Source organism: Sorex araneus, chromosome 1, assembly GCF_027595985.1.
Source record: "Sorex araneus isolate mSorAra2 chromosome 1, mSorAra2.pri, whole genome shotgun sequence".
NCBI classification, from domain to species: domain Eukaryota; kingdom Metazoa; phylum Chordata; class Mammalia; order Eulipotyphla; family Soricidae; genus Sorex; species Sorex araneus.
In genome coordinates, this window is record NC_073302.1 from 187,805,971 (window position 1) to 187,829,141 (window position 23,171).

Below are 23,171 nucleotides of genomic sequence, written 5' to 3' on the forward strand. Positions count from 1 at the left end.
GTCCATGATTAACTTCTATTTTCAGTACATAATGGTCTGAAAAAATAGCTGGTACAATGTCTATTTTGTTGATTCTCTTGAGGTATGTTGCGTGGCCTAGCGCATGGTCTATTCTGGAAAATGTTCCATGTGCACTGGAAAAGAATGTGTATTCCCCTTTTTTTTTTTTGGATATAGAGCCCTGTATAGATCTATTAGCCCTCTCTCTTCTATTTTTTCCTTCAAAGCCATTATTTCCTTTGTGAGTTTTAATCTTCTTGATTTGTCCAGAGGTGATAGGGCGGTGTTGAAGTCTCCAACTACTATTGTGTTGCCCACAATGTCCTTCTTAAGGTCTGTTAGCAGCTGTTGTAGGTATTTAGCTAGCCCCTCATTGGGTGCATACACGTTTAAGAGTATGATTTCTTCCTGCTGTACATATCCCTTGATTAATAAAATGTGGCCTTCACTATTCCTTCTAATCTTTTTCAACCTGAAGTCTATGTTGTCTGATACTAGTAAAGCCACCCTAGCTTTCTTGAGGGAGTTGTTTTCTTGCAGAATTGTTTTCCATCCTTTGACTTTGAGTCTGTGTTTGTTCTGGCTATTCAGATGTGTTTCTTGCAGGCAGCAGAATGTTGGGTTGAGTCTCTGAATCCATTTTGCCAGTCTGTTTCTCTTAATTGGTTTATTAAGACCATTGACTTTGAGAGAGATTATTGTCATAGGGTTTTGTGCCATCTTTCTATAAATGTTTGTTGTGCTTGTAAGGGTTTTTCTTGTCTTATAGTAGCCCCTTTAGACCTTCTTTTAGGTTTGGTTTAGAGTCTATGAAGTTCCTGAGTTGTTGTTTATCCCCAAAATAGTGTATAATTCCTTCGATTTTGAATGAGAGTTTGGCCGAATAAAGTATTCTTGGTGAGGCATTCATTTCATTGAGTTTTTTCACTATATCCCACCACTGCCTTCGAGCTTGAAGGGTTTCCTCTGATAGGTCTGCTGTGAACCTAAGGGGTGCTCCATTGTATGTGATTTCCTTCTTCGATCTTGCGGCTTGCAGTAATGTGTCTCTATCTGTTACGTCCATCATCCTAACTATGATATGTCTTGGACTTTTTCTGTTAGGGTCTCTTTTAGCTGGTACCCTTCTGGCTCCTTGAATCTGGATGTCTACATTGTCCAGCTCTAGGAACTTTTCAGCAATGATTTTTTTTGACTGTGGCTTTTTCATTGGGGTTGGTTCCCTGTCCTTCTGGTAGTCCAATGATTCTAATGTTGTTCTTCTTGAATTCATCCCCTAGTACTCTAATTCTCCTTAGAGCTATTTTGAGGTCTCTCCCCATTGATTGTTGTTGCCCTTAGGCTGCCTGGAGCTGATCTTCAAGCTCACTGATTCTGTTTTCTGCTGTAGTCATTCTATTGTTGAGGGCACCCACTGAGTTTTTTAATTCATCTACCGAATCCTTTATTTGTGACATTTCCTTCTGTAGGTTTTTTCTTTCTGTTCTCATTTCTTCCCGTAATTTTTCAGCTGTCTGTTGTATCGTTTCTGTGAGTTCCTCCTTTAATGTAACGAATACCTTGTCAAACTTTCGATTGAGTTGATTGAACATCTTGAGGATTTCAGCTCTGAATTCTTTATTGGAGAGCTCCAGTTTGTAGGTAAGGTCTACTGATGCATCAAGACTCTTTTCTTCGTCCTCCCCTTGTGGCCGGGATTTTCGCTGTTTCTTCATATTGCTGTGGTAGTATGGGAAAGGGGCCTTGAAGTTCACTTCTGGTTGTGAAAAAGGATTCGGAATGGGCTTGGTCAGTGGTGATCAATTTCTTCTCTACTGCCTCTAGAACATGTCCCTCTCTGATGTTCCTCTATTATTTATTTGCAAGTTCAAGCAATACTTTTTGAGAGTGAGGTCCGTTAGCTTTGGCTTGAATAGCTGCTTTTATTCATTGGTAGTTTTTGAAATTTGGAATTAGCTAGGAACTTATTTAGGAAGTATTTTAAGGCCCTCTGAGATGATAATCAGGGATATAGGTGATGAATATTGAGAAGTACCAAATAATTGCTTGGTATTTGAAAAAAAGGACCCTGCTAGGTTTAGGAAAGCCTAATCTGGCCTGAGCACTGTACTCTGGGGTCTATAGTCCCCAGAAAAGCCACCCTACAAGCTTAATGTATCTCTTACTGTGTCCATACAAAATGACTAGAAAGATTATTTAAAGGTAAGTAAATCTAACATGGTTGTTGACCAAGGAAAGGAGAAACACACCACTAGGTGGTATTTTGTCTTTGAGCAGATTTCCTAGGTGTAGGAGATCTTTGTCTTAAAAGCTTCCTTCCTTCAGAAGGAAGGCTTTCTTATGTCGACTGTGCTACCTCACCTGGTGTAGTTGCTTCCCCAATGCTTGGAGGTTGGGCACAAGACCAAGGCTGTGACAAGTTGCACCAAGAGACAAGATAGGGGACAGGAGGAGACAAGAACGAGGGGCATTGTGAGACTGTAACGGGGAGCTTAGTGAGACTGGGACACGAGCATGGGGAGAATGGAATAAACAGAAATGGTCACCAACCAGCTGGCATCCCTGTTCCCTCGTTCAAGTGTCTGTTGGTGGTGGCTGCAGGTGGGGCAGAGACACAGCTTATTGCCACCAAACGCATGTGGCAGGCAAGTGAGGTCGCCACTGCTGCCATGCTCACTTATTTATTTTGTGAATACACAATTGTACATTTCCATTTCATGGAATATGTTTTTACCATTATGTTCTACTGGAAATGTCCTATTATGTAAAATTAATCATGCTGGGGACAGCTAATGTCCCGTGTGTGCCAGGATTCTATTCCTGGCACTTTGTAGTCCCCAAGGAAGCCATGGTGCCTATTGCCACAGCAGTAGCAACAATAACTTCATAGAAAAAAATATTGGCAAAAATATCTAATATTTTGAAAACTCTGACTTATATTTAAGAAGCATTACTTTATTTGTGAATCATTTAGAGAGTGACTGACACAGGTAACAAAAATTATATAAAATTACCATGGAATCATTCTATGACATGACAGTCAAATCAACCAAACAATCATAGTTATTTTCCATCATTTATGTAAGTATTCCATGTTCTTTATAAAATTGTTTACTGTTGAGTATATATATTTTTTGTTTCATTTAGTGGCTCCTAAAAATTGCAGTTTGGAGTTACTTTATTGTTTATAGACTAGAAAATTTCATCATATTTTTGATGCTTGCTGACTTATATCAACATAATTTTCTGAGAGATAAAATAAATTTTATAGTATATTGTCAACTTCTATAGATCATCTCATTTGTTTGCACGTATGTATGTATGTATGTATGTATGTATGTATGTATGTATGAAGAAAGCGATGCAGAGTCTCTTGCCCCCACACCTGGCTGTCCTTATCGGGGCCCCTCAGAGGGGAAGGGTTGAGTTTCCCTCCCCACCCTGAGCAGAGCCCCTGCAGCCAAAGACCTCTGAACCCATTGTGGCACCATTGGGAAGGATAAGTAAACAGAGGCTTCTAAAATCTCAGAGCTAGGATGAATGGAGACATTAATTGCTCAAGAAAATTAACGATCAATGGGATGATGATGATGATGATGATGTGTGTAGTACAAAAGCTATATACTCAATGATGGTATGTGTTTAGTAGATGAAAACTGACAAAGGTCACTTGAAATATTCAGATTTTATATTACTAATTTAGTGAAATGAAAAACAACAAAATAAAATTATGTCTTTAAAAATTAGTAAAAATAGGTCAGTCCCCTACTGCATATTATATTTTCAATCTAGTACCACACATATTGATGTACAATATATCATTAGCATAAAATATATTCATTGTCACTGTATCAATGTCATCCCATTGTTTGTCCATTTACTTGAGCGGGCACCAGTAACATCTTTATTCCTTCCAGCCCTGAGATTTTAGCAGCTTCTTCTTACTCATCTTTCCCAACGATTGGAGGCTCTTTCATAGTCAGGGGAATGAAAACTATTGTTACTGTTTTTTGCATATTGAAAATGCCACGGGTAGCTTGCCATGGGAGGGATACTCACGGATACTCTCGATAGCTTGCTGGGCTCTTTGAGGAGTATGTATACATCTGTTACTGTATTTTGGATATGAATACACTTTCAGTGATGGGACACATGGGGAATCTCGCGATGGGGGGGGGGTGCTGGAACCAGCCCTGCTCCTTGCCCAGACGAGACACTGAGTGGCCTCCCACAAATGGCTCCTCTGCTCCTGAACAGCCATGATCCCAGAGGCACACAAACCAATCTCGGAACACAGAGGCTGCTGGCAGAAATACCTCTGGATTTAATTACTAAAATACCAGAATCCCAAAACCACACAACTGCTGTCACAGTTCTGTGACATCATATACTCTTCATTATCACCAATAGAAAACAAACATGAAAGTTAGTAACTATCTCATGGTGATTCAATACAATTTTCATAAATAAGTTAATAAAATCTTTAAAAAAGACATAAAAAACAAAACAAATGATCTAATGATGCCTTTCGGTAGGTCTGATTGTTAGGGGAAAATTCAAAAAAATAATAGTGGGTTTTCTGTCGAAAATTGAATGTAATCAAAGTAAAGAGAGAGTAAAGTGAAAATCATCTGTTATACAGGCAGGGTGGGGTGGGATGGGGCTATCTTGGGGTTCTTGGTGGTGGAACATGTGCATTGGTGAAGAGATGGGTATTTGATCATTGTATGCCTCAGACTTAAACGTGAAAGCTTTGTAACTGTTCTCACGATGGTTCAATTAAAAAAAAAATTCACTAAAACTCATTGTTTCCAGTCCATTTTAATATAGACCTTTTCTAAGTGGTGAGACTGATATTTTATTATAATTTTATGTACATTTTCCTGATATATAGTTACCATAAACTATTTATTCTTCTGTTAATAATCTGCATGTCATCTTTGAAAAGTTTCCATTCAGTACTCTACCCATTATTTGATAGGGTGTGGTTTTGTTGGTGTTGAGCTTTGTAGGCACTTTGTATTTCTTGATTCTTATTCTGTTGTTTCCAAGTAATTTATCCCATTAGGGCAGTAGTTTTTAAAATTTTAGTTATATATTATCTTGAAGTCAAAATCATTGTAATTTCATATAGGCTCATTAATTTCTTTTTGCTTTTCTCTTTCACTAGAGTCTAATAATTGGAGACAACTGTAGTCAGTATCACAAAAAATTCTCCATGAGTTTTTCTTTAAATATTTTATGAATCTGGACTAATTTTAAGGTATTTGTCCATTTTAATTAACTTTTGGATTATGTAAATCAGCAATATAGCTTCACATACATAGTGTTTTCTCAACACCATCTGTTGAAGAAATAGTCCTTAATCCACTAGCTCCTAGTTCCTTTGTTGTTACTAAATGTTCGTACATTTAAGGACTTAAACCAATGCTTTGAGTTCTGTTTCCTTGGTCTGAGAGTCTACTTTTATTCCAGCACCACAGTGTTTTGATTGCTATAGATTTTTAATATAGCAATTTTATATTATATAATATTATTATATTATAAAATACTGGGAAATATGATAAAAAGTTCCACTTTCCATCATTTTTTCTTCACGATTATTTTGATTATATATGAAATTTTCTAGCTTGTGCACATTTTACTGTCACTGTCATCCCATTGCGCATCAATTTGTTCGAGCGGGCACCAGTAATGTCTCTCATTGAGAGACTTATTGTTACTGTTTTTGACATATCCAATACGCACGAGTAGCTTGCCAGGTTCTGCCACGAAGGCTCGATACTCTCAGTAGCTTGCCAGGCTCTGTGGGAGGGGCAGAGGAATCGAACTCGGGTCAGCCTCATGAAAGTCGAATGCCCAACTGCTGTGCTATCACCTAGCATTTGTTATTTAGATTTCATGTAGAGAAAGATGATATCTAGTAAAGATTTGAAATAAGTGGTGGGTAATTCATAGCTGTAGTCCAGGTAACAAATGAACATCATTGGAACTTGTAACAGGAAGGCAGGAGACTGTACTGATGCACTTGATGCAAGCACAGAAATGCTTCAAGGATGACAGGAAGCTTTAAGTGAGCATTTATGTAAGGGGAGACACCAGGTAGAAAGGCTGTATTTGGGGAGAGAGAGGCATATTTGCCCTTATTAGTTTATTTGGAAAATTGTTTTTCATCTGAGAATGTCAAACACCTCCTGAGATAAATAATATAATATTTCAGAAGCACAGCCAAAAATGTAAACTAATTGACAGTGATAAGTATAGAAGATAGCATAGTCTTTTGCCCCTGCGCCTGGCTGTCTTCACCGGGGCCCCTCAGAGGGAGTGCGTTGAGTTTCTCTCCCCATCCCAAGCCAAAGACCCGAAGACCTCCGGAACCCAGCCACAGCCATGCTCAAGGCCCCTTTCCACAGGTTCAGATGAGCGTCATGCATGAAGGAACTATAAGAGGATCCCAGATGTTTGGGACCCGGGGCTGAATTTTCCAAGCCTGCCAGGATCGGGACTGGGCCTTCTCCAGCCCAGATTTCCTATTTTACAGTAGCTAGGCAGTCACACCCAGGGACTGACCCCAGCAACCTGTAATCCCACTGATGGCCAACATCCAGAGACTATAAAACCAAACCCCCAGAAGTGACCACTCGACATCTGATAATCTAGTTTTCCCTCTCAGAGAACCTGGCAAGCTACTGACAGTTTCCTGCCCACATAGGAGAGCCTGGGAAGGTCGCTGTGGAGTATTCATATGCCAAAAACAGTAACAATGATGGGTCTCATTCCCTTGACCCTGAAAGAGCCTCCAATGTGGCACCATTGGAAAGGACGAGTAAAGAGAGGCTACTAAAATCTCAGGGCTAGGACGAATGGAGACGTTACTAAGACCGCTTGAGAAAATCGACAATCAGGGGGATAATGATGATGATAAAGTATAGAAGATACTAAAATCGAAAGTAATGAATGAGATTCCTGATGAAAAAATATAAAGGGATAGTATACTGATTATAGAAAATATGACACAGCAACAATTAGAGGAAAGAAGATAATATGACAAATTAATTAGAAAAGGAAAAATAGTTGATCAAAAGCAAGGAGAGTGAGGTGAGGTGGTCTGGAGGTAAATTACAGAAAAGGCTGGAAGAACTTTTTTAAGTTAAAGTTTTATTTCAGAGGAAATGTAATTCTCTTGTCCATTCTTGATTATCATCTACAAACTGAGTGATTTATTTTCTTCTGAGTGGGACTTTGAAGTTAGCAATATGAATGTAAGTAATATTTATAGTTTTTCTTACCACTGTATGGTAGAACCATCAATAAACTTGAATTTATAGCACTGCTTTAATGACACATTTGTTATTTTTGAAATGAGATGCCAAAAAGTTTGTTGGTTCTTATAACCTCTAAGATATGAAGGAATGATTAGCTGAGCTTCAATCAGTATTCAAAGGTTTTATTTTAACAATCACATGTGAAACCTGTTCTTTACCATTTTTCAAAATTTTATGATTGCTATGAAACCATACAATAGATACATACCTGCTAAAAACAATATTTTATTCTGAAGGCTTCTATGAGGTTCTGTTCCCCTGTTCTAAGTTTATTTCCTTCTCTATTAAATATCCCTGATGACCAGAGATTTTGCAAACACCATGGTTGTACTTGGTAGACTTTGGATTGTTTTGTTTGAAGAATTTAAATTTTCTGTTATCAATGTTTGTCAGTCAGGGTTTTATTAAAAAAAAAAAAAAGAAAAGATCAGAGATCAACCATGGTGAGAAAAACTATTTTGTTATTAAAATGTGGTGGTTTTTTTTGTATTTTGTTTTCTTCTTACTTGCAAAGTTAAATGTGAATTTCAATGCCCTGGAGGAATTTTATTTTCCATTTCAATCAACACGTTGGACAAGCATGACTTATAAGTATGATTATAAACAGAAAACAACTTTATCATTGTTTCTCACTAACCTTTTGGTAGAAAAAAGTGGTAGATAGATTTTAGTTTTTTCAACCCTAGTTGTGCTTAGGACTTAATCCAGACTCGATGCTCAGGGACTCCTCCTAGCAGTGCTTTGCGAGCTGTGTGAGGTATTGGAGTTGGATCCAGTTGGCTACACGCAAGGCAAATGCCTTAAGTCCTGCACTAGCTCTCAGTCTGAGAATATTTTTTTAATGAAGTGTATGAAAGCTTTGGGATGAATTATGAATCTTATATTTCCCCTTAAAAAATGAAATAGGTCAATTAAGTATTAATATTCATGATTTTATTAATTAACCATAACCATGATCTTGGATTAGAATTTAGTCTTTTCTATTGTCCCTGGCCAGCCATATTTGTATAAAACATATTTTCTGCTCTGGTGAGATGTGATAAAATCTATGAGCAGTTTTATTGTCCTTTCACTTCCTTATCATGAATTTGGACCTTGCTGAGTTTAAGAACATGGATAGAATATAAGGAGATTTAAAGGATTCTTTGATGTATAGTAATATAAAATGAGCTTATTATGGCTTAAGGAAGGGCTTCAACTTGATTGTCATGCAAGATATTTTGGGAATTTGTAGAATTGTCTGCTATTCAATTCCAACTGCAATTCTGCTTCATGGGCAATAAATATTATTTTCTTCTAGCGTCTGCTTTCATGTTTCCTTATTGTCTGCGACCTTTAGGGATCAAATATGAAATATTAAATGACTCATTTTTGTCCAAAATAAATTCAATTTGCTGGATGGTTGATAGTACTGTTTCCTAAAGCATTTATCTCTCATTTCTCTCTTGTTTCTCTTTTGCTTTCCTTTCTGTTTTCTCTATATACCTATCTGCTTACACTTTATCAATATATTTCAATAGCGGTAGGGTCTGGTTTTCAATTTTCCATATTTACAAATCAGACTTACAAATCATTATGATCACAAAGTCCCTTTAAACATAGAACAAAAGAGGGCTGGATAGATTGAACAGACAGCAGGGTGTTTGTCTTGCATTCTTCTGACCAGGATTCAATCTCTGGAACCCCATAAGGTTTCCTGAGAACCACCAGGAGTGATTCTTGAGCACAGAACCAGAAGTTCTGAGCACAGCCATATGTGCCCCAACAAAATGTAGGAGATAAGGAGTACTCCTTTTGAACTGACTCAGTGATACCTTTCTCACTAAATTTGACGTGATGGGCACCTACTAATCTATCTCTTCTTGGAATGTTTAAATGCATAATAAAGTAGTACTCTTTCAAGAGTTTCATTTTATATTGCTTTTCTCCCATGAAATGTGTTTTAAATGTTCTCTGTATCTTTGATACAAGACATTAGAGGATTCGAGAGTTATTTCATAGTTCCACCTTACTTCCTCTATAAACTACCATTTCACCTTGATCTCTTATCTCTATTATATCACAGATTCCAGCTGAAACTTTCAATTTAACACCATGTAGCACTGACAATATAATTCTTCTGTCTATGGCGCACTTGCCCAATAATTTGATAATATCACTGTGTCGTGACTGACAGCAATCATGCTATGACTCTTCCTATGAGCCCTCAATTTTAAAGTAAAACTTGCCTCTCCTTAACTGAACTTTATTTTGACCAATTTTTATCTTTGCTTTTTTAGAACATTAGAACAGTGGAAATTAATGATATTAGGTGAAGGGGATAATACGGACCTGGGCCCTGAAGGCCTAAAATGAAGGCCTGGCAAAAAAATTTAGCAAATTACCAGATGTCTGGAAAAACACAAAAAAAGTACTTACTTTGGTGTACACCAGTCAAAGAGACACAACAGAGACTGGGCTGTAGAGTCAGGTCTGCCCAGCACAGGCTTAGGGAACCTTTATTTTCTTTAGCTCTCCTCTAACGGGCCAATAGGCAGTGAGGTGAGGTGAGACATACTCTTGTTCTTATGGATCAAGAACCTTGAGACCTTGATTGAATGAAACAGGGATTGAGTGTCCCAGCTAAGGAGAACAGGTGTGGAAATCACAGAGAGAACCACATCCACATTTAGGGAGGTAGAGACGGGAGGAAGTGTGTGGTACAGCTGGCATTGAGCAGTTTGGGGCGTATTTAGTTGTTTCCATGAGGCCTTCCTTTTTTATATACACTGGGGCTCACACACAGGGATTTTTCATGGCAACCAAGGCAGGCTGCTTCAATATGCATATTAACAAAGAACAAAACAATTTTGACACAGTTGGGTGATCTTTTTCCATATTTATTCATTTGACTAAGTCTCCATATCATTTGTTTATATGTATCATTCATCAAAATACTAGTGTTTCTGCTACTAAGCGGGGGCTTCCTCTTCCCAAGGATACTTCCCCTCATTCTGCTGCATATGTTTGGCCAGCTTCAAAATAATATAATGTGTCACAATGGAAAAAGATGTTATACTTTTGTCATTTCTCAAGGCTTAATTATGTAAAAATTCTGAATAGAATCTCTCCTATGAAGGAGAAGGAGGTATAAAGAAAATATATATTTTTCATTTTTATGGATATTACTCATTCTGGAAAATTGTTCATTTTTACGAAGTTGTGGATTTGATAATAAACTCTTCTATGAGAGAAAAAAGTTGGGGCACTCTTCTTAGAAAAGGTTAATGTTGTTGTTGATACTAATTTGATTTTGTCCTACTCATTGGAATAAAAGTATGTTTATGGTGGACAAAACTCTAAAAACTAATTTTATGTTGTACTGAATAAGATTTTTTGTTTATGAAATAAACAAATAGTTTATGAAAAGCATTATTTCCTCATTTTCAGTGGAATGAAATTGAGTTTCATCCATGCTCACTGTGGATATTCCAACAGAAATATTTTTCTCTAATTAATACTCTAGAGAAATACTTTCAAAGTTAGGCTCTGTAGCATCCCTGGATATGGTGACCATGTTTGAAGATGCCAGAGTGAGAGGGAACAACCCCTAGCCTGGGGACCACAGTCACTTTGGTACAGCAGCCAGACCATCTCCTCTATATGCACATGGCACTTACAAACACAGCTTTTAAGTGATGTTTGTATGCCTTATGTGATATTTGCATGGACCTGCAACCTTCAGGGACTTTAAAGGGTGGGGAAATTTAAATCTTAGATTGAACCTTCCTGTCTATGGGCCAAGGTGGTATCTATCCTTCCTTGTGTCTGGAATTAGACTTTTTTTATTGTTTTTTTTCTTTGCATATTTATTATCACTGACTTTTGCCCTCCTGTGCATATAAACTTCACACACGAGGCCTCATGCATGAGCCTCATGCATGAAGGAAGTGGCAATGGAACCCAGGTGTGCGGGACCTGGGGCTCAGCTCTCCAAGCCTGCTCAGATCGGGTCTGGGCCTCTTCCGCCCAGATCCCCATTCTCTAGTAGCTAGGCAGTCACACCCACAAACTGCCCCCAGGCGTCATGTAATCCCATCAATGGCCAACATCCAGAGACTATAAAAGCAAGCTCCCCAACACGCACGGCCACAACATCTTATAGCCTAGTTCTCCCTCTCAAAGAACCTAGCAAGCTACCAAGAATTTCCTGCCCACATGGGAGAGCCTGACAAGCTCCCCGAGACATATTCATATGCCAAAAACAGTAACAAAGATGGGTCTCATTCCCCTGACCATGAAAGTGCCTCCAATGCAGCACCATTGGGGAGGACGAGTAAAGAGAGGCTACTAAAATCTCAGGGCTAGGACTATTTGAGAACACTAGAGCAAATCAACAATCAATGGGATGATGATGATGAGTTTTAAAATACTAACATTTTAACTAAACATTATTTTATATAGAACATGACCAAAATTGTTGATATAATTATGATATTTTGAATTTCTGGCAATTTTTTATATGTTAAATATAAATTTGAGGTTGCCTGAGGTGTGGCTCAAATGTGCTTCACATGTAGAAAACAATAGGCTCATTACCAAGAACTGCAGGATCCACTAATACCACTGAGTATTATCTCCACAATTATCACTTGTGTCACTTGTCATCCCATTGATCTTTGATTTGCTCAAGCAGGCGCCTGTAATGTCCCCATTTGTCCCTGTTGCGTGGTAGTGCACCTTAATGATATCTGCTTGCTCCAGGCACAGGAAGAGCCTCAAATTGTTCATTCAAGGATTTGATGAAGAAATATTACCATCTAGTTGGTGGGTGGCCATGAGGTCTTCTGATGTCCCCTGAAATCCAGTCGATAACAGCTCTAGTCCAGTTGTCATCTCAGAATCACATTTCATGATCAGCCCATCTGATTTTTGATACCTTGGCAAACAAGACAGTGTCCCTGAATCTTGACCGTCTATGGAGGTCAGAACTACAGTGTCCTCTCTCACTTGAGTGAGATGTGGTACTCCTAGCATAGCTCTTTTGATTAATCTTTGGGATACCCGAATACTGCTCTTATTCTGTTTGCTTAGGGCCCAGGTCTTTGAGGCATATGTTAGTGCAGGAAGAACGGTGGAATCAAAAAGATGTGCCCAGAGTCGGAGGTTCTTCGTCCTCTTAACCACTTCTTCAACGCTCTTGAAGGCGTTCCACTCTGCTCTCTTCCCCCTGTGCAGTTCTGGCGCCAAGTCATTCCTCATGTTGATTTATCGACCCAGGTACACATAGCTGCTGCATTCGGAAATGTTCGTTCCATTGAGAGCAAATGGAGCTTCAGAGAGTAGTTCAATTTTCATGAGCATCATCTTGTTGAATTCAGCTGTAATCTGACCTTTCCACACTCATGGTCGAAGTTGACCAGCATTTGTGCCGCTTGGCTAATGTTTAGCATTATGAGAACTATGCCATTAGCAAAGGGGAGGTGGTGTAATTGCCAACTGTCTATCTTCACTCCCATTTCTTCCCATTCCAGTCATTGCATGATGTTCTCGAGGGTGGCACTGAAGAGTTTTGGTGAAATGGTATCATCCTGCCATACCCCTCTCTTTACATCAATGATCACTTCCTTGTAGAATGGTGAGATCCTGGTGGTGAATCCACAATACAGCTCACGGAGGATTTTCTTATACTGAGTTTGAATGCCTTGTTTGGCCACGGCTTTGATGACCGCCTCAGTCTCAACAGAATCGAAGGCCTTCTTTAAGTCGATGAATGTTAGGCAGAGTGGCATCCTGAACTCTCACGAAACTTCAATGAGTTTGGTCACTGTGTGGATATGGTCTATCGTGCTGAATCCCCTTCAGAACCCAGCTTGCTCACATGGTTGTCCTTCGTCTAGTGTTCTGCCTATTCTATTCAGGATGATTCGAGTGAACAACTTGTAGACGACAGACAGCAGGCTGATTGGACGATAGTTGCCAATGTCGTGGATAGTCTCCCTTCTTGTACAATAGAATGGTCTTACTGGTTTTCCACTGAGATGGAACCTTGCATTAAGAGAAGTAGCTTGTAAAGAGCCGAGCCAGTGTATTGATGAATACTGGCAGCAGATTCTTCAGGTGTTCGGGTCTGACTTTGTCCGGACCAGGTGCTGTTACGCGTCTTTACCAACAAAATGGCATGTCGGATTTAAGAAGGGAGAATGTTGGGAACAACATATCCTCCTGTGGAATTTGATATGTCAGCAGGTGGATATGGCTCTCAAAGAGATCCAAGTAGAAGTCGTGAATAATCCTCTCCATTGCCTCTCTGGAGGATGTGATAGATCCATCAGGATGTCACAGGGCAGGTATCTTGGTCTTGCAGTTGGCAAAGGAAAGGAAAGTGTTGTGAATACTTTTCCCGGCTTCTGCTGCATTGGCCAACACTGCTCCTCTACTCTCTTTGAGGCCTTCCTTTATCGCATCTCTGCATAACTTTGTGAGTTTGGACGGTAGCTTGTGGTTACCTGAGGCTCGCGCCTAACCACGTTGACAAATGAGCTTGAGAGTTTTAGAAGACAGGTGTCTGTGCTTTTCTCTCTCTCAGTATTCTTCGTACAGTCATAAAGGTGCAGAACCAGTCGAATGTATTCCTCGTCGATGTTGTCAAGGATGGCATCTTCCCATGTTGCTGCAATAGTTCCAACAAATAATATTCCCAAAAGTAAATAAATATAAACTGTAGGATGACTTTACTTTGTCCTCTCCCCTTGCCATGAGTAGCTTGTCCTGGTTTTTCCCGGAGTTTAGGCTTACCCCAGTCACACCCATCAAGGTGTTCCCGAATCTCTCCCATCCCTTTGTTTAGCTATAATCGCTTCTCTATGCTCTCTTCCCCAAAAGAGTTAATCTGAGGCTTTCCCTTAATCTGACTTGCTAATTTGTAAGGTCAGACCTTCTTAGGATGCTGAATTTATATTATATATGTTAATATTGCCTTTATCCTCTTCTTGTGCCTTTTGAATAATTTACTTTAAAGCAATGTCCTTTTTGTACGGACACGAGAGATAATATTATGCTTTTATAACTTAGGATTTAGTTGGCCCCGAATATTATTCCCTTCCGGACATCTGCTTTCTCCACTTAAGCCTCAGTTGCCCTCAGTTCCTAGCACCCTAAAAGCAGGGTTCCCACGAGGGACGGGAAGGATCCAGGGCAAGCAGTGAGTTATGTGCTACCCTGGCATCGAGATGGGCCTGGCCAAAGTGCCTAATTCTTAACTATAAGTTAAGAGCTTGATCATAGACAAATGCTGTCATGATCCAAAAGTAATGATGAGACTAGGACCCTGCTAAGGATAGGAAAGACTGATCTGGCCTGAGCACTGTAGTCTGAGATTGTGATGGCCCCAGGAGAGCAATTCCATAAGCTTTAATGCATCTCTTATTGTGTCCATACAAAATGATTAATATTATGAATTCTTATATGTTTGCTGGCTGAGGAGAAGAGAAACACACTCATGGGACTCCGCCCTTGGGTGGATCCTCCTGCTGAAAGAATTAAGTCCTAGGAGAAGCATCCCCTAAGGGAAAGGAACCTTACCCTATTGATTGTGACCACACCTATGTGTACACCCCAACCCCCTAGTGCTGGGGAGATTTAACTAGGCTTTAAGAGTCAGTTGGGGGGCCAGATCCACAGATCCAGAGAGAGACCCAGAGCTGGGAGAGAAGCAGAGAGAGAGAATGAATTAAACTGATAGAGCAACCAATTTGGCCTTCTTCCTTCCATCGCCTGCCCTTGACCGACAGCACACACAGTGGTTCCGGGGCACCGAACATGGGCGGTGAGACAGAACCGCCCGGAGAGCCCACGAGTGCACGCACCCCTCGGCGAGCTTTAGTTTTTTACAATAAACCACATGAGCAACCAGTGTTTCTCATACAGATTATTTAGCATGGTCTTACTTAGAGCAATTTCAAATGTATTAGCCAGCATATGGCTGATATGATTGTGGTGCCCTCCCCACTACTGCCATATAAGACAAGTATTATTAAGCATACCATAAACACCACCATTTCTAAGTAGCAGTCATTTTGCATCCAAAAATTATCTAGTGTAAAATTTGTACAGCCATGACCATGGCCTTGAGGCATGTGTCAGGATTACAGAGTTAGGTAAAAACCCTGACGCACAGCAGATGTTGAAAGCTGCAGTGGATCAGTCCTAAGAAAGAGATGTTAACAACAAATAGGAGTTTCACAAGCCCCTTGCCCATCACAAACCAGCTGGAGATGGCCAACCAAGGAAGTTAGCTATATCACCAATAATTGAGTACCTTGCAGAAAATGGGGATAAAAAGGGTGTGAGAATAAAGGGGAACTTGCTCTACTACTAGAGGGGATGGCCCTGACCCGTCAGCATTCTATACTCAATCCTTTGCTTTTAAGAACTCGATTCTTGCTTGACTTGTGCCAAATAAAATCTTGTACTACAAAGCTCATTGCTTTGTGTGGTCTTTAGAACATTGTATCCTAACACGATCACTTGTTAGGGTGATAACATAACATCCAGAGACTATAAGACCAAGCTTTTGGAAGAGAGTGACGCGGAGTCTCTTGCCCCCTGTGCCTGGCTGTCTTTACCAGGCCCCCTCAGAGGGGATGGGTTGCCTTTCCCTCCTCTCCCTAAGCAGAACCTTGACAGCTGAAGACCTCCAGAACCCAGCCAGAGCCATGCTCAAGGCCACTCTCCATATGTTCAGATGAGCCTCACGCATGAAGGGACCAGAAGAGGAACCCAGGTGTGTGGGACCTGGGCCTGAGATCTCCAAGCCTGCTCATATTAGGACTGGGCCTTCTCCTCCCAGACCCCACATTTTCCAGTAGCCTGACAGCCACAGTCACAAACTGCCCCCAGTACTTGCAATTCCACCTTTGGCCAACATCCAGAGACTATAAGACCAAGCTCCAAGCAACATCTTATAGCCTTGTTCTCGTTCTCCCTCTTGGAGAACCTGTAAAATGTAAGAGTCTATTGCCTGCACAGGAGAGCCTTGCAATCTTCCCATGGCATATTTATATTCCATTCATATCCCATATCACGTTCATATTCAACTACAATAAAAGATATATACATACCTCTCGGAGAGCCCAGCAAAGTACCGAGAGCATCCTGCCCACATGGCAGAGCCTGGCAAGCTACCTGTGGAGTATTTGATATGCCAAAAACAGTAACGATAGGTCTCATTCCCCTGTCCCTGAAAGAGCCTCCAATCATTGGAAAAGATGAGTAAGGAGAGGCTGCTAAAATCACAGGGTTCAGTGTAATAGAGACGTTACTGGTGCCAACTTGAGTAAATCAATGAACAATGGGATGTCAGTGATAACATAATCACTTAAGATTTGTGAAAATATATTAGAATAAAAATTGATATGTAAATCACTTCTGATGATAAAATAGTTGAATTTAGTCTAAAATGATGCCTTTAAAAACTTTAGAAAATTAATAAATTATAAAACACATATGTCAATAGTGATTAAAGTTCTATTAATGTCGAACCAAAAGAATTATTTCTTTAAACTATGAATTATATACTTCTATAGCCTAATTTCCATTATATATGGTTTAGAAAATTGATGTGTTTAAGGAAATTCAGTGTAAATATACAACTATTTGTAAATGAGTGATTTGACAACTTTTTAAATTTTTCATGATATAAGAATCATATTAATGAATTGTTTTGTTTTGGAAATATAAGGGTATTTTTGCTTAAAGAAAATGTATCTGGGGCCAGAGCAACAGTCCAGCAGGTTCAGCATTTGCTTTGCAGTCTGCAAACCTGGGTTATATCTCTGGCATCCCACTTGGTTCTCTGAGCCCATAGGACTAACTTTTGAGCAGAGAGCCAGAAATAACCCCTGAGGACACGGGTGTGGCTTAAAGAAAGACAAGCTATCTATGATGATCTCTCCATGATAACAGCTTCAATTTGTTAATAATAAATATTCCCTTAGTATCTGCTAACAAATGCAACTTTAGTCTATAGCTTATGATATTCTAGTATTTGACCAGCTATATTTATTTATTTATTTAATTGAATCACAGTGAAAAAAAATGCAAAACTTTCAGGTTTAACTCTTAGTCATATACTGATTAAACCCCATCCCTTCACCAGTGCACATGTTCCACCACCAAGAACCCCAATATACCCTCCTCCACCCACTCCCCACCTAAGTAGCTAATGATCTTCACTTTATTTTCTCTATACTTTGAATACATTCACTATTTCAACAGATGACTCACTACTACTGTTTGGAATTTCCCCCCAACAATCAGGCCTGCTGAAAATGCATCATTTAATAATTCCTTTTCATTGCTTTGAGTGTCGTGGTCGCGCAGTTTTGGAGTTCTGATATTTTAGCTCAGTTCACAGTCTAGATGCATTTCTTTAAGAAGCCGCTCTGGGTGCCAAAATGGGTTAGAAGACCTCTCGGATCATAGTCTTTAGTTGCAGAGGGTCCGTTTCTCATGCCGCTGCTCCAGATCTTATCTGGGTGGAAGGTGTGCCAGTAACGCCCCCCCCTCCCAGGACCGCCTACAAGCTACGTCACTGAAAAGTCCTACCTCTTGTTTGGGGGTCTTAGAAGGTGGCTCTCGCCACGTGGATGTTGCTGCTGCTGCCATTTTCTGTGCAGAAAAACAGGGCATATTTATATTTAAGTATAACAGTGGGAGAATAGTTTTCATCAGTGATGGTATCACTTAATCATAAAAGTCCTTACTGGGTCCATGGAGATTTGTGACTGGTGCTGGGGCTATAAAAGCTAAGGTTGCAAACATACCTTTAGGAACTCTAACATCTTGTTTTCCTTTCAGCACAGTGATTTACAGTGCTGTTAATAATAGATTTCATGAGACAAAGTTCCACCACTGTTTCTTTCACCAGACTACTTATCCTTTGCTCTCACCCCCACCATCATAAGCTCAGTTTGTAGACCAGTTCTCATTTTTCATGTTTTTGAGTTTCTTTGTTCTTTTTTCCCCCGCTTAGGGTGACACATAGCAGTGCTCAGGCCTTTTTCCAGTCTCTGTGGTTAGGGATGACTTCTGGTGGGGCTCAGAGGATTGTATGGGTTGTCAAGGATCAAATTTAAGTTGACTACATTCAAGGTAAACTCCCTACCAGCTGTACTACTTGTCACCTTTTTTGATTTTATAATTATATAGAATTTTCATTTTACATAACACTTGATAATTTATATGTATGAAAGTTTAATAAATGGTAAGTATTGTTTTTTTACTATTTAGGAGAAATAAAGTTTTATGCTAGGTTAAAAAATAGTTTTTGTTCACAAAATCTAAAAAGAAACCTGATATGCACAGGTATTAATTTCAGCAGTTCTACACACAATGCACTCAGGGAGATGAATCATTTTGTTATCACAGAAAAGATAACATTCCTTTTTCAAATTTGTAAGGAATTTCAGTCACTCTCCTCAAATTCTAACCTTTGCATATAATGATATGCGCTGTTAGCACTTAGTCTCAAGATTCTTTGAAGTTCTAGTAAATTGTCCTTCAAGTAAAAGATGAACTGTGATTCTTCATGCATATAAGCTTCATAATTATCTTCCTTATATGTTTCAGTTTTGTAAAAACTTGTCATTCTCAGTAGTCGTACATCACTAGATGTCTAGTTAAATTGCTAAAGGGATTTTCACATAGAAGCTACCAGTAAAATAATGTTGTAAATTATCTTGGCTTATATATCAGTCTAGAATAAATTAGCCCTTTTTAATACACAAGCCAATTTAGGGCATACAAGTAATGGGAAAAGGATACAAAGAAATATCTGTTATCCTTCCTTGTGGCAGTCAAACTATTGATGCTCTAAATGCTAACTAAAAATAAAATTGCATATAACTTCATGTATACTTTGAATTTTAAACTCATAATATGCACAGAGTAGAAAACAATTATCATAGAAAAATTGATCTAGAATTGCCACACTTGTACTCTTCTCCAAGTTCATGTCATGGTGCAATTAACAGCAGTGTAATTTATAGAATGCCTTGGGGAGACATTTTTAGAAGGAAATACGCTCACTTCTTCAGCTTTATTTAAATATTTGAGAAAGAAGCATGCAAGACAGTACAAAATATTTGAAATCTTCAACAGTTCTATGGAAATGAAAGCAATTAGAATTCTGTGTGTCTGAGAGACAGACAGGCAGAGAAGAGAGAGAGAGAGAGAAAGAGAGAGCGCATTCATGGAGAGAGATTTTGGCTAAATCCTGGAGAGAAAAATATTTGGGACTAAGGAAATCTTTGAAGATTTCTTCTACATTTCCAATACTATAACTGTCTTCCAAATATTCCCTGTTTTATCACCACAGAAATTGAAAACAGCTATCCAGATTTCTCCTAAAGAACCTCTCAGGCAGAGAAAAATTCCTCCTGGAATAATTGAAATAAACTATATCATTTAATTCATGCATTAATTAGTAGTTAGATTAAAACTGCATTTTACATTTCAGTGCACATCATTGAAAATTAATATATATGTGCTAAATTCAACATTACCTCTGACTCTCTGTCATGAGATACAGGGCCAGTGTTCAGGTAAAGTTTGATCCCATAGTTCCCCACACCAGTAAGCCTGACACCTGAACATCAAACAAAGAGCACCCCTTAAGCATTACTAATGTGTTTTGAAAATCAGATGCAAAATATTCAGTGTTATCTGTTATCCACCATTTTGCCAAAAACAGTAATAATAAGTCTCTCAATGAGAGACGTTACTGGTGCCCGCTCGAACATATCGATGAGCAATGAGATCCACCATTTAATTCCCCCCATGATTTGTCAAACTGACTCGAGTTCCTATTCCAAAAACACATCATCTTTATTTTTCTTTAAGGAATATTAATTTACAATCTAAGGCGACTGTTTTCTAATCATATTTTGCATTTCAAAAAATTTAATAATGCACATAAACAGGGAATGTGTCCTTCAAAATAAAATCAGTGTTTTCTTCATTGTATATATTTTAGTTGGAAATTTTCACCCTGGCATTGCTCTTTCTTTCTAACTCAAATATAAATTTTAAGATTTATGTTTAGATGTTTTTTTATGGCCTGCTGTATGTTGGAGCAGTTATCTGGTAGTATGTCAAAACAAATTTGTACTTATTCCTGATAACCACTGTGCACATTTGTTCTCAATCCAGAATGTACTGATGACATTCTGGTATCTTTATAAGGTAATGGTGATAAAATATAATATAAACACAGAAAACATCCTGAATCACACTGTTTTAAAAAATTGTTATTTTAACAGAATACTCTAATAACACATTGGACATAAAAGTCATTATCAATGGAGAAATGCATATATAACAAACCTAAAACATAAAATAAACTTAACCCCCACAAACATAATTAATTAAAAAATTATGCATGTTACATAAAAATAAGTTGGAAACAAGTCAACAATAAAATGTGTATTCAGCTGGATATGTGGCCCAATAACAAAGCACATAGCTTGTATATGTGAATCTCTGGGTTAGATTCTAAGCCAGTAAGCTAGAGAGAGTGGTGGGGAAGGCGAGAGAGAAACACAGAGAGAGAGACAGAGAAAGACAGAGAGAGACGGAGAAAGAGACAGAGAGACAGACAGAGAAACATAACCTGAAATGAAATGAGAAATAAGATTCCAGAGGCAGAATAACATGGATGAACATTTTAAAATATGAAAGAGCAAACTATTGAAATTTTATGTCCGTCAAAAATATCATTAACATTTTTATTATCATAATATTCTCAATCAATCAGACCTCAGAATGTTTGCCATACAAATATATTTTGAAAGTACTCTTGCAAGGGCTAGTCAAAAAAGAAAAACTATATTGAGTGTAGCAGGAATTAAAAGTAACTATGTTTGATTTAATAGTAATGAGGAATTACTTTTAATATGACAATTAATTAAAAAAATAGTTCTCTAAGTCTCACAGGCAACATTTTCAGGAGAAACAAAAGGAGCTGTAAGGATAAGTAATGATAACTTTCTCATTATTTTCAGGTGGCATGATCAAATATTTGAAGACATGTATGGTTAAAGTAATAGTAGTTGAATTCTGTTATTTAGTGATATTGACAATATGTGATCAAATCTCTAGCATTTTCATATAATGCTATAAAAGCTAAGAAATAAAATTTCCCATTTGAATTAGAACAATTGGCCTGGAGTATAAATCAACATCAATAGTGCAAACTCTTCATTGAGAACAGTTAAAATGAGTAAAACACAAAATGATCTGAGAGATTTCAGAAAGGTCATGTTTTTAAAGGAATTATAATATAAACAGATATTTAATTGCTTAAACAAATGTAGGTTTTTTGTAATTCCCCATTTTTTAACAATCTGGGTTTGCTGAAGTTGAATGCATTCATATATATATGTATACATATATATGTATGTATATTAGAAGAATGATATCCAAGACAAGGGCAAACAGGGATTAGGATGACTGGTCAAGGGTTGGAACAACTGTATGTGTGTGGCTGAGTGTAGGTAAGATAGAGAAGAGACCACTATGACAATAATAGCTGGGAATGGTCATGCTGAACAAGATCTGAGGATTAAAAGTAGGTAAAGGGATTTTCTTGATAACCTTTTAGTATCAATATTGCAAACCACAATGCCCAAAATGAGAGAGAGAGACAGAGAGACAGAGAGAGAGGGAGGGAGAGAGAGGAGAAGAAGAAGAGGAAGAAGAAGAGGAAGAAGAAGAAGAGGAAGAAGAAAGAAGAAGAAGAAGAAGAAGAAGAAGAAGAAGAAGAAGAAGAAGAAGAAGAAGAAGAAGAAGAAGAAGAAGAAGAAGAAGAAGAAGAAGAAGAAGAAGAAGAAGAAGAAGAAGAAGAAGAAGAAGAAGAAGAAGAAGAAGAAGAAGAAGAAGAAGAAGAAGAAGAAGAAGAAGAAGAAGAAGAAGAAGGAAATCAATCACTAATCAGAGAAGCTGATGAGTAGTTGGCAGGAGGTGGGGGGTCATGATGGGAAGGAACCTGGGGACACTGGAAAATGCACACGGAGGAGGGGGTGGGTGTTGGAACACTGTATGAATGAAATCCAATCATAAACAGCTTTGTATTGCTCTAAAATAATAAATATATTTTTTAAAAAGACGAAGTTGTACAAGAACCTGCTACACTTGAAATTCATACAAGGGGGATTGGTCTCAGAAACCAAGAAACAACCATAAGAAGAAAAGAAAAGAATTAGTGAAGAGCACTGTGTCTGTATTTGCATGAGCTTAAAGGGAAAGAGAGTTTCATAATTGAAGAGCACTTTCTCATCATACGAAGACCGTCTCTATGCAAGAATGTCATTCAGAGGATTCAATACTGAAAATGAGAAATTAATGCATCAGATCAAGTCTAAGAACAAATAAGACGTTGAAGATGAAATAGTGGAACTGGATGAGTCCAATGAAGAAATGGCTAGAAGGACCTTGGTGAGGACATTTGGGGTTAGACAAAAAAAAAAGACTGAGCCAATAATGAAGATAAAAATTGAAACACAAAACCAATTAAAACAAAGAAAATATTATTAAAACCTCAATATTTAAATAAATGGGTGCCTTCCATCTGGCTCAGAGATGCCTGATGAGAATTAGCTGCCATTTTGGAGAACTTAGTCAGACTGTTTCTCTTTCAGTCATTAATATGTTTATTTGAAAAGAGGCATATAATATTGGGAAAGTGCTGTTTTTGAAACGCATGTGAAAATGGATGTTCTATACACTTTGTGTAACAGTGTACACAGAGAAAGGACTTTTATGGATATTCTTGTGTTCTTAGGGACATGGTTGTCTTTTAAAGATTTC

General features: G+C 38.4%; 1 pseudogene; it reads left to right on the forward strand.

Moving 5' to 3' along the window:
- Positions 1-22,951, forward strand: part of LOC129402067 (M-phase phosphoprotein 6-like) — a 78,209-nt pseudogene extending 55,258 nt beyond the window's left edge.
- The last annotated feature ends 220 nt before the right edge of the window (positions 22,952-23,171 follow it).